Below are 12,826 nucleotides of genomic sequence, written 5' to 3'. Positions count from 1 at the left end.
ATAATTTTTAATTGTCTACAAGAACAAACCTTTTAAAGCAAAGCAAAATAGGTTTTACTTTCTCAGTTGCTATTACCCTGCCCAGCTGTTTAGAGGGGAAACTGTATTCAATATTTTATCGACTGTGCATCCTGTTACTGACACTAGAAAACCAAATTCTGAAGTGAAAGTGAAGTGAAAGTCACTTGCATTTTTTTATAGATCTTTCTGGAAACTGATTTCTGGCAGCAGCAAGCTCCCAAGCTATCTTTTTAAAGGAACTAAAATAAATAAGAAAAAATTACATATGTTTTCATTAGGTAACTGGATAGTCTTGGCAGCTGAGGGGTCTGGAGGGCAGGAGCAATTCCTGGAAAGGCTGGGGACTGACTGGGAAGTAGTATGTTCTGCTCTGTCAACTGTGGGGAAGATGTACATTCTGTTTCAGGTTACTTGTCTCCCTTCCTTATTTGTTGCCACTACAGTACTCTGCAATATACACATATTAGTATGTTCTACCTGTATATGTGTATGTTCTATATGTATATATATTTATGCAGGTTTAAGTATGTATGTATATAGTATATATTATAGCTTTTGTGAACAGCAAATCACATAGTAATGGTTGACTACTTTGTGTTTCTTTATCCGAAAAAACATTACAATATTGCTGAAAGTACTTCAATTTTCCTATGATGGTTTTATTTTAATAAAATCTGATTTTAAGAATCCCTTTGAGACTTACAGACATTTTCCCATGTCAGTATTTTAGAAGGAAAGAAATCCATCTGTTTTGTGATGCTGTCGCAGTTAAATTTTTCATCTGCTGCAAATGCCTAGTGTTGCATCGTGTAATTACCAACGTTGTGAAACCAAAGCAAAAAGATTAACTCCCAGGTCTTTGCCACATTTGAACTAATAAATTCTAATTGTAGATCCAGGCCTATAAACTACAAGACCAAAAGGAAACCCATAGTGGTATTTTTCATACATAAAAATTTAGTTCTTCTTAGGACAAGAAGCTATATGCTTCAATTTCTTTCCAGCAGAAATAAAAGTGGTCTGTGTTTTGATGGATTGCAAACTGATACTAGGATCAGTCAAAGACATCTTTTTCTCTCTCAGTGCAAGCAAAATAAACTTGAACATCACAAAAGGTGAAACAATGCCATCACAAAATACCAGTCTTTAGAAAGCAAATTAATCTTCCTGCCCTTAAAATTTATCAGAAATATGACATTTTTTATCAAACTAAATTGCGAAATTTATTTCAGCCTCTGTGGTCCTGCAGAGATTGTGGTACAGTAATGTCTGCTCTTTATTTCTGACATGCAAGTGGTAGGGAGACAGATAAATGCAGCACCTCTCTTTTTGTGACATAATCCATATATTATTAATTTTTGGTTTTGTTGCTCTAAAGCTGTGAAACAGATGCCATTCTGAACTGAAAATCACCGTTCCGATATGAGCAGACACAGTCCCTGAGCTACCCAGTCAACTAATTAATGCTGCATAATTTAATAAAGGATGGCAATTACTCAGTTTTCCCTATCTTGTTCCTCTCCCTGCTAATGATAACATTATCGAGCTTAGGCAGGAGGTAGTGAACATGTGTGTGTATGTAGGGAGATAATTTACAATGAAAGAGGATGAGTAAGCAGATGAAGAAGGGAATGGTTTAATCCAGGAACAGGCTTCCAAAATCTTCTAATTTCTTATTTAGAGGGGATCAGCAGAATGGCAAATTGTTAAGCAACAACAGAGTCATTAAAAAAGGTAGAGGGAGAGTAAAGAAAAAAAGTTAATCTTCCATGCATTTATTTATCAAATGTTGCTTTACATTTCATTTTTATTCAAATCTTGCTTAGGAGGCAAATGTACTTGAGGACAGAAAGGGAAAGTCTCCTCCACAGGCTTTTTTCTCTCTCCCTTGTTACCTCTGAGTAGGCAATGGATGATGTCAATTACAGCAGGATCAATCTCAGTAGCAGAGAGATTTCCTTTAGGCATTCTTCAGTAGTCCCACCATATGGTTCAAGTTTTTCCTCATTCAAAGGAAGGTGCCAAAAGGTACTGCAAGCAGCGGTATATTAATCCAAACTTCTGAAAACTCAGCTTGGCACATAAATTCTCTTTTACATAAAACATCTCAGAGGAGTCCTAGCACACCTGCATATCCTCTGTCCAACTAACATTATTTAATTCATTACAGTCTGGTCACATAAATTCCACATTTTCACTCTTTGTTTGGTCAATGCTCAAAGACTTTTCAGAATTTTTTTTTTTTTTAAGTGAAAAGATGTTAAGCAACTGCAAGCTATATAATAACTGCACTGCTGGCAAAATTTGATAATAAGAAGAGGTTTTTCTGAGTTAAGATTCACTGGTTTAAAACACATATACATTGCATTATCATCCTAGAATCTGAATTCTTGTGTTATTGTTTTCTACTGTCTGAATTTGTAACTTGATTTGGAGCCTAAATTTCTTATTGAGGAAAAGTTGTTAAATAAGTAATTAATTGAATTTATTTATTACATATTTGTAGAACTTTTTGAATAGTAGTTTCTATTGGTAAACTTTAGAGTATTGCTTAAGTGGCAAATTTAAATTTAAGAAATGTTGTGTGAAACTGTTTTTTTTCTTAAGTTTTTCATAGATATTAAAATATTTTTTTCAGGCCACAAAATAGACTGAAATGTAGATGACACAGTTTCCATTCAGAGCCTGTAAACCTCAACTCATATAGACTAACCTCTCACATGCAGCTTAATTCTGAACACACTTAGGTACCTTCACAAGGAGGAACAAGGACACTATAAAGGATATTTCAGTGGGCAAAGAAATAGTATCTTCTCTTACCCGAAACAGGTTTTTGGAGGCTTTATCTTCTGGGCCTTTTATTTATATTCCTACTGAGCCCATTCTTCCCTCTAAGCACTAGACTGTCATAAAAGTACTACTTTCAGAAGTACTTCAGAACTCTATTTCTTATTTACATGGATATGTTTGATCTGAGGCAGGTTGATCTAAGGTTTTATATGATCTGTAAAAACCTTTTTTTTTTCCTTTTGTTTCCTGATTCTAGAGATCAAGACAATGACAGCCATGCAACAACCACTCCAGATTAGCTGTTCTTTCTCTTCCATGTCAGGTACGGAAATGATGCTCAGCTGTTTCTTTTACCCATTTGCCAAATCAGTGCAAAGGAAAGATGAAGGATATCTATCCACATTCTGCAGCCAGGGCAAGGGAAAGACACTAGAAAAACTGAAGTTTCCCTCCCAATCTTATTTCCTATCTTTTCATGCATCCTTCTTCTGATGGGACAGGTAAAGAACAACAATGGTGTTTTTTGTTTTGGTTTTTTTTTTTCTGAAACATTGAAAGTTCCTTAGCATCCATTATATGCACTATACCATGAATCAAATCTCCACAGGTCTCTGGTTTTGTTAAATCAATCTCTTGAGACCATAAATGCTTGGAATGCCATAGTAACACAAATCACAGTTCAGTTCCTTATGTCTAGGAAAATAAAATTTTCTAGGAAAAATATATATAATAAATTTCCATGCAGGATCTGGTGAAGATCATCAACAGCATTTATTCTGTAGTGTTTCAGAAATTAAAGATATTTAAATTCTGTAACTAGTAAGTGATGTCTGTGGTCTAAAGAGAGACTGTTTATCTGACTCAGTCATTATGGATGTGATGTTAAAAAGAACAGCATTAGACTAAACAAAGAGATATTAATGCATCTACAGGCATGAAAATGAGAAATATAAGTGTAAAACATCTCATACTTCAGGAAGAACCTGGGAAGAGAGCAGGTTAAAGTTTCTGATAACAGAATCAGGATTGTTTAAACCAAAATACAAAGTTCTTAAAATCACTCCAGTTTCACCAGAAGGTTCAACTTTTCTTGTCACTGAGTGGTCATTAGAAACCTGATAGCTGAAATGTGCATATAATAGTGCTCTCAAACAAAGGGAAGTCTGAAAGGGGAGATACAAAGAGAAATCTAAAACCAGCCAAATAATCCTGGCTGCAGAAGATTAACAGCTCTTAAAAAATGAGTAATGTCAATTTCCAATGACTTGGCTAACTGGAACTAAATATACTTGCGTAGGAAAAGATGAGAATTCCTTCAAATCTTCTTAGGAATTAAATTCTTGAAGTGTTGAGTTGCCTCTCCTGTCAGCAAGCAAGGAAGACCATGACTGGGTTTAGAGCACAGCTTTCTTTTTCTTGCAAGAGACACTCTGGCCTCTTTAGCAGTGTAGACATATATCCACTGAATTATAAACACCTGCTTAGTAACAATCAAGTATACTCAAGCAGAAACTCAGCAGAGAAGCCTGCCTGAGATCCCTCACAAGCAAAACATAACCAGATGTACAGTAGTCCCACCTCATAATCTCATCAATTTGGAAAAAAAAAAAAAAAAAAAAAGTTCCTTTAATTTTACTGTAACCTTGTCATGACTACACTAGAAAACAGTCTGATTCTACTAGCTCTGAGCAGAGCAGGCTTGAGACTTTAATATGCCATATTGTGACAGGAGCATTTTGGTATATATAAAACATTATGTGCATCTGTCATCTTGTATATAGGTAACACCAAGAACAAAAAATTGCATTTCACAAAGACTTTCATGTTTCAGGTCATGTTCATTTGTCAAACTCTTTGTCAAAAAAATTTAAAGATGTTTTGGATCCACTGAAACAGTGAAACAAAGAAAACCAAGATATTTTATTATGAAAATGTGAAACAGAATGTTTTGAAAATATCAGAACTTTTTTCCTTCTTCTCCTTGTTCTTTCTTCAGAAGGAATGTATCAGGGAAACAGATACATTCATTGACAGACAACAACTTACTATCAAGGTGTTGCTGACAAGCTCTAATATGAGGATTTATTTGCTTTATTTTTTTTTCCGCTAGTACCAAACATAAAATAGAGAAATGCAACTGCATTACTAAACTATATTGATTAGCTTAGACTTCTCATCTTTAATTCTAATGCCTACTGATACATCTCCATGGTAGGATCCATGGTTATATGCAAATAGCTGACCTAGTGCCTTCAACTCATTTCCAGGCAAGAAAAAAATTGCCCTCTTTCTAAATTTCCAGTAGTGTCATTTGTGTGTTTTATGGTTACAGTGTTCCTTCCCCTCAGGCTTACTGACCTAAACCTTCTCTGAAAAAGGGTTATTTTTCATTGTTAATATATGTTAGTAATTAAAGAACATTTCTTAACTTCTTCTTTAATATTTTTTTACACTGTCTTTCACTCTCTCATTAGGTTAATTGGTACTTTAAAGTAATGAATGCAAATTTTAAACAAGATTGGACTACAACAAAAATATAAAATAAAGCAATACAACAGCAACAATAGCAATAGAAAAGATAATAACATTCACACAACTAGAATCTTTTAGGGTATAGAATTGTTATAATAGTTCAAACCCAGTACCAGAGTTTGTTATCCCTCTAAAATAGTCTTTGTTGGGCAAAACATTTATTAATAGAAATAAATAACAATATCTTGACCCAAGAAGCTTTAAAGGCAGATGAAATGCCTGTAGACTGAAGTGGAGCTTTCATAAACTCTGAATTCTTGAGCCAGAAATCTTTCTCCAGTTTTATTGCATGTGAATCTCGGATGTTACCTTATAAAATTGCAGACGTAAAATACAATTTACAAGGTATTTCATGGTTACAAATTAATACGTAATATGTTGATAGTCATTTGATAGCTCTGAATGAGCATTAAAAAATGTTTCAATGAAACAAAACATCGCTATTTCATATTATGAGTCTGAATACTGAAAAGCCTCTTATAACAAGGCGAAGAATGTATTAAAGTAATAAATAGAGTGTTATCGCTCAAATATTCATCAATATTTGTCTAGGTCTTGAGGAGCTTAACTCTATTTGGTTCACAGCAACCAACATTACATGGTTAAATCTTTGTAGGACTTAGAAGAGAGCATACTTTTTGCAGGAGATGTGTGTATTTTTGTATCGGGTCTGGCTGAGCCAGAATTGGTTTTCCCCTGTAGCAGCCCTCATGGTGCTGTGTTTTATGTTGGGAGCTGGCAGGGTGTTGATAGCACCCTGGTGTTGTGGCTACTGCTGAGTAGTGCTTACACAGCACCAAGGCTCTTTCTGACATTTCCCCCCCCACAGTGGGACGGGGTGAGCAAGATCTTGGGAGGGGACACAACCAGGACAGCTGACCCGAACTGACCAAAGGGATATTCCATACCATATGACGTCTGCTCAGTATAAAGCTGGGAGAAAGGAGGAAGGGGGTGGGGTCACCCTTGGTCCTCCAAGGCAACCACTACATGTATGGGAGCCCTGCTTCCTGAGAAGGCCCGACATCGCCTGTTAATGGGAAGTAGAGAATAAATCTGTTTTCTTTTTTCTGCTTCCGCTTGCGGACCTTTGCTTCACTTTGCTTGTATTAAAACTGCTGTTGTTTTACCCACAAGGGTTGTTTTGTTTTCCTATCTTATTTTCTTTCCCTTCTTTGCCCTGTTGAGAAAAAAAAGGGGAAAGGGGGGGAAGTGATAGAGCGACTTGGTGGGTACCTGGCATTTAGCCAAGGTCAAACCACCACAATTTTGTTTGTTGCATGTTGTAGCTCATTTTTAACATGAAAATGTTACAGAAGGAAAATATTGACTTCAATATTAAGACTTATTCTGATAGCACATATTGGTTATAAATATCATTGCTTATGGATAACACAGCAGGAAAATACATAGAATCTGGTCATAATAGCAGAATATGACAGAGTTCCTAGTTCTGCTGCTCAGTTAATATCTTCATATCAATTGCCATTATAATTCCTATCAATCTATCCCCCTATGTTCTGATTTACACCCAACTGCTAAATATGTTCTGTACTGTACTCTTGAATTACCAGTTAGCTTTTTCTTGACACAAAGCTACTTATTATGGATATTATGTCCATGTTATAATATGAGGGGCTTTATTCAAAAAATAAACAAAAATATTACACTGGGAGCCCAGGTGCTGTGTGATTCAGTGAGCAGATGCCTTCAAAAGTGACATGATGCTTTTAGAAGAATTTTACTGTGATCTTAACATTCCATACTGTTTATTGTGCATAAATATCTCCCATGTCTTCTACCCTTAGAGGTAGATGAGTGGCAGCTCTTCAGTTCTTGAAACGGAGTATGACATGTGCTATTTCATCTCATTTACTCAAAGAAAGCATAGAAGGGGAAAAAAGTTGCTATGGACTTCAAACACCTGCCAGTGACAAATTACTTCAGATCCCCTTTGGAACTGTTAATAGCTACTGCTGCAAATTCAGCTCTTCCCAAGTGAGGAGAAACATTTTAAATGAACTAGTGCAGTGGGTGGTGAGAAACTCCTTGACATACCTCATGCATTTTTCATCATTATTTTATGCAATTATTTGTAAAGAAAGAGTGCAACAGCAAAGATTCCCTTTCAAGTCCTTAAACTCCACCTGACTACACTTTACATTTCCATATCAGTTCTTCTAAGTAATGTACATGTTACTGTTTTTCTGTAGGTTTTGAGCATCTAATCTGGAGATTAAAATTGTTTTACAGTTCACAGCACAAAGTCACCCTGATCTTTGCTGGGGTGGGAAGGGGGAAATCTATGCCTGCCCTCTCAAGATGACTCAAAACTGCTGTAAGAGAGAAGCTGTCTCAGATGGCTTCATGAAAGCTGTTTCACAGAGATCAAGGAGTCCTGGTCAATCTTCCTGACTTTAGTGTTTTGCTCTTTTCAAAGTTCAGTTTGCACTTGAGGCTAGAGAGGAAACTGCAAAAAAAGCCAGAATTATTGCTGGTAAAACAAAAGTGGCATTAGGACTGATAGTCTCTATCAGTCAACAGATATTTTTCTATATGGTAAGGATATTTTCTTGTAGGTTTCCTGCTGATAGTTGGTATATTAAAAATAGTAATAATTTTCAGTCTGGTCCATACAGCATGTTGGCAGTAAGAACACTTAAAGTAAAAAATATTGTCAGCAAGGTCTACATTAAGAGGCATAACTTCTGAAAGCAGAATAGTCATGCCCTTGCTAAAAACCTTGCCAGTTAGTTATATGAGGCAGCTGCCATTACTGAGGTGTTTCAGAGCTCTTCCTGAGGCAAAAACTGCTGCAAGTGCAGTGGTAAATTTATTTAGTTATGGACAGAATTGGAAAACGTTCAGTTGCAGCCAACAAAAATTTTAGCTAAATGCTGAGAAAGCATCAAGCTAGTTTCCTGGAATATTCAGAAAGGTCATGGAAAGTCACTTCCTCAGGTGGTGTTTTTGTGAGGAGAACTAACTGATTGAAAAGGGTGGAAGCGATTAATCGTGTGTGTTGTGTGGTATGTGAATGTCTCATTTTTGCAGAATTTGTGTGTGCATTTCAGGAGCAGAACCAGTGAGGCTGATATCACGAAGGAAATGAGACATCTTGAAACACGGTTGTGCCTTGTAAAGCCTTATTGGAATATCATGTCTGTCAGTAAAGAAAACCCTCATGACCAAAACTGTCATCCAAATCAACTGCTCTCCTTACTGCAAGATAAGCTATATTTGCTAGGTGTGTGTCAGAAGAGGTTTATTATGTCATCTTATATACCTTGTGGTATCCAAGACGTGCAGAAAGACAATGGATATAATAAAGGATTTGTATCCACCTTAGGTCTTCTACAACAGCGGCTGGCAGACAGCTGAGATGCTTTAGAGGACAGAAAATGAGAAGAACCTGTTTTTAAACCAAAGAATCCCACCCAACACGTCTCACTGTTTGACTGTGAAAGTTACCTTCCCTCTGAGCAGCCTGCTATATCTAGGATTCCCCAGTGCTTGGTGACTCAGTTTCTAATCCTACCTATGCTCAGTTAGAATTCAGAAGAGATGCTTCTCCCAAAAAGTCCCACAACTGGACATTGCAACATGATCATCTTAATTTGTAGTGGTCTGCAAGTTGAACTCACTTGTGAGCGGCAAAACTAAGTTAATTTTCTCTTAGCATACAAGAACTTGCATCCATCCTTTTTCACCTGCTAGATAGGACTGAGGAAGATCAAGTCAAACAGCAAATTTAGCTTTGCAAGTCCTAGCTTAAAAAGTCTGGATCCTGCCCCTGAAACAAAGGAAAGTCACCATACTTGAGATCCTTTAGTCAATCAACACCAGTTTCTTACCTTCAGCTGCTGAGTGTCTATACAGTTTCTTTTCTGCATATACACTCAGTTTAATATAATTTATATTTGTAATATTGACATTTTCTTTGAAATGTATTAAGGAATCTGAGACACACTTCAAGGACATAAAAATCTGCTTCAAATATCTTGGTGGAGGTACGCCTTTTAAAGGATGGAAAAAGGATGGGAACAAAGGAGGTAAGGAAACAAAGGCATAAAAGAGCAGTGATAAGCAGCACGGCAGAAATCCTGGAGATGATCAAGGGAAGTCCATTAGCTGAGTCCCTGCAGAAGACACAATCATCCCTCTTCAGAAGTAGATGAAGGGAAATGTTGAGGGTTTGGGCAGGGGTAGGGTTCAAAACTTTCTTAGCCACTAATCTTTGCATTCAGACTCAGTCAAGACCTTGCCCCACAGTAATAGCATAATTACCTAAATTTTCCTGCATTAGAAAGAAGTCAGGTGCATATTTAGCTTCCTTTCCTTTCTTATGTCTGTCTTCTGCCTTCTTTTCAGCTGAATATTCCACCACACACATTTTAATTTCCTGTTATAATCTGAACAGGAAGATTATTGAATGACCAGTGAGGTAGAAATCATCATCCAACATCTGAAAACTTTCATTTACCTCAATGAACATTTATTGTTATGGAGCTTAGTCTAAGGAGGAGTTACAAGAGTATGAAGGGATATACAGTGCTTAGTCATGAAGTAGAATCATCCATTTTCATTGCATACATAATTAAGTTGAAACCAATTCTCTTTTCATCAAGCAGCTTCCTGGAGTTTGTGTTCCATGTATGTCTTTGATATAAGGCAGAAATATCATGGTGTGGAAGGCCTGGGTCTTATCAAATGTTTTCAGACCCAAACCACAAAAACCAACAGGGAACAGTGGAGGGATATTACCTTGGAAATCTGATTGTAAGAATCAAGATCTCCCTGGAAAACACAAAAGTGATAATCAGGTTGTAAGTGGCATTTGGAAATTTCTATGATTCTGGGGTCGTATCCTAAGTATCAAGAACAGAAGTGAAAGATTCAAGAAAACTAGAAGACACAATAGAGGTTATATTACGATAACAATATCCACCGAGATAGGTTTAAAGAGTATAAAAGTCTGCTTCATACATTTGGGTGGAAGTACACCTTTTGGGAGGATGGTGTGGTGGTTTAGCCCCTGCCAGGGTCTGAGACCACGCGGCCGCTGCCCCTCCCCAAGAAAAGGAGTGAAATACAAAACCCTGGGGCTGAGATAAGGAGAGGTTTAATACAACAGTGCAACAACAAAAAACAACAACAACAATAACAATAACAGTAATAACAACGAACAGAGCAAGATATGGACCAATACACCAGTGACAGCAGAGAGATGGCATAACACATGCATTCACCGATTCTCCTGTGCTCCCACGCTTGGGCGCCCAGAGGTGATGTCAGCATGGTATATGAATAACCCGGCTAGAGCTTCCCCCCCACTGCTGGGGAAACTTAACCCTATCCTAGCTAAGCCAGGACAGATAGTCAGTAAATTTCAGCTATGGGAACAAAGGAGGTAGAGGAACAAAGAAGTTGAAGAGCAGAGATCTGAAGGACATGATGCAAGAGCTTCAACTGTGTCTTCTGAAAGGTAAATCTTCAAGTTTAGATAAACCACATGGGTGGGTTTTTGGAGCTGTATCTTCTGGAGGAAGAGAGATATTCTTCTAAACAGTGATTCAATCTACCTATCTTAAATGCCTGTTGTATGAAAGATTTAGTCACCTATTGGAGCTGCCTGTCACTGCTGACTACAGAACCTGGATGAAGGGGTTAGAAAAACACATCATTTTTAGATGGCAAAATGTTAAAAGTGAAAAAAAAGAAGCATGCACTATACCCACTGTCTTTCATATTTAGTCAGTTGCTTTTTTGAAGATGAGTAGTTTTCCATTAGGATAAGAAAAACAACAGGAAAATAAGGTAAAAGAGTTGGGATGAAAGGCTGTACATGAGAAAAAAGAAATAATGTTTAAAAATAGAAATTAACTTTAAAAAGTCTGAGCTACTTTTAAAACATTATTTTTTTTCTCACAGGACACCTACAACATATTACCTAGTGTTTCCATTTACAATTATTTCTATTTATTCTTAGACTGTAAAGATTCTTCTGTCAGCAGGTGCTCATTTCACAGTGCAAAAAAGTGGGATTTCTGTAGTGACTGATATATTTTGGATTGATGTACATGAAGTGTGAAAACTCTGAAAAATATTGAAATCTGGTTTAGAATATAAAAAATGCTGCATCAGTTGTCTAACTTAATTTAGATTCTTTTTAGTGTCTGATTTTCTAGGTTGAGTGATGACTGTTGAGAGTGTTCTTTCTAGTAAAGGACCTGAAAGAGAGAAATACATGAAAGGAACATGTTACTCATGAACACCCTTCCTGCACAACAGTGTTGTGATCAGACAGATATCTTTGGCTTACCATGCCTTTATTACTAAGTAACAGACATAGGTCCATCTCCTAGATGTCTGTAAGAAAAAGAAAAAGAAAAAAGAAAAAAAAAATCATGACAACCATATAAGACTGAGGAACTAGCCCTTTGTACTTAGAAAGGTCCATTTCAAAAATACTGAAATAACATCCTGAAACTCTATTCAGTTCCAATCAAATTGAAATTCTTGGAGATACTGAAAGTACTAAAATACTAAAAGATACTAAAATGAATAATCAGAAGTAATGGTAGGTTAGGTTTGGGTTGGATATTAGAAAAAAAAAAACCAGCCTACACTATGAGAATAATTAAAAACTGGAATAGGTTGCCAAGGGAAGACCATAGTGGACAACCATGGGGAGAACCGGGAATGTCTGTGGAGGGTTTTCTCTTGTTTTTAAAGAATAGGTTATGCAAGGTTCTTTCAAGAATGGTTTGAAGCAATTGTTCCTGCGGTGGGCAAGCAGTTGTACTAGATTGACCTCTCAAGGTCTTAATGAGTTCTATATTCCACAATTTTATGAAATCCAGCTGATTTCTTAGCACAGAACTGAAAAACTGTTAACCTAGGTGGTGATTAACACATACATAGTTATTTCCATATTGAGGTTGAATAGATTACATGTCATTTAATACAAGCACAGAGATATATATATATGCTTGCCTACAGAGAAAACTGAAACTCCTGCTATTTGTAAGGAAATGCTGCTTTTATCAGATATTATCAAAAGATCTCTGTGCATTTCTATTAAAAAAGACAACTCAGATTCTTAAATCATTTAGACATTATGGACCTTCTATCTCATGACCCCAGGAAAATTGAAATAAGGAATTTGGGAATTCCCTTAGGTGTGGCAAACTTTTAGGAGTAGGCTGATAAAGCCCCTTTTTACTTATCTGAATGAATCTTTGTGCACCAGAGAAATGCATTTGATCCCAGTAACTGGCTAAGAAACAAACTCAGAAGTGTGTAGGCTTAGAGCTGACTGACACACAGACAAAAAGGTGCCATGTGGGGTGAAGGAAGTCTTGCTTGGCTCCTATGATTTTGCAGATACAGTTGCCAACTCTCCAATTCTGAGATGCTATGTCATTGCAGAGCCTGAACATATAATCTGCTATGTCTTTTCACAATAGGCATGAAGACAAAG

Source organism: Strix uralensis, chromosome 5, assembly GCF_047716275.1.
Source record: "Strix uralensis isolate ZFMK-TIS-50842 chromosome 5, bStrUra1, whole genome shotgun sequence".
In the NCBI taxonomy this organism is placed as follows: domain Eukaryota; kingdom Metazoa; phylum Chordata; class Aves; order Strigiformes; family Strigidae; genus Strix; species Strix uralensis.
The sequence above is the reverse complement of the archived record's forward strand: the minus strand, read 5'-3'. Positions refer to the sequence as shown.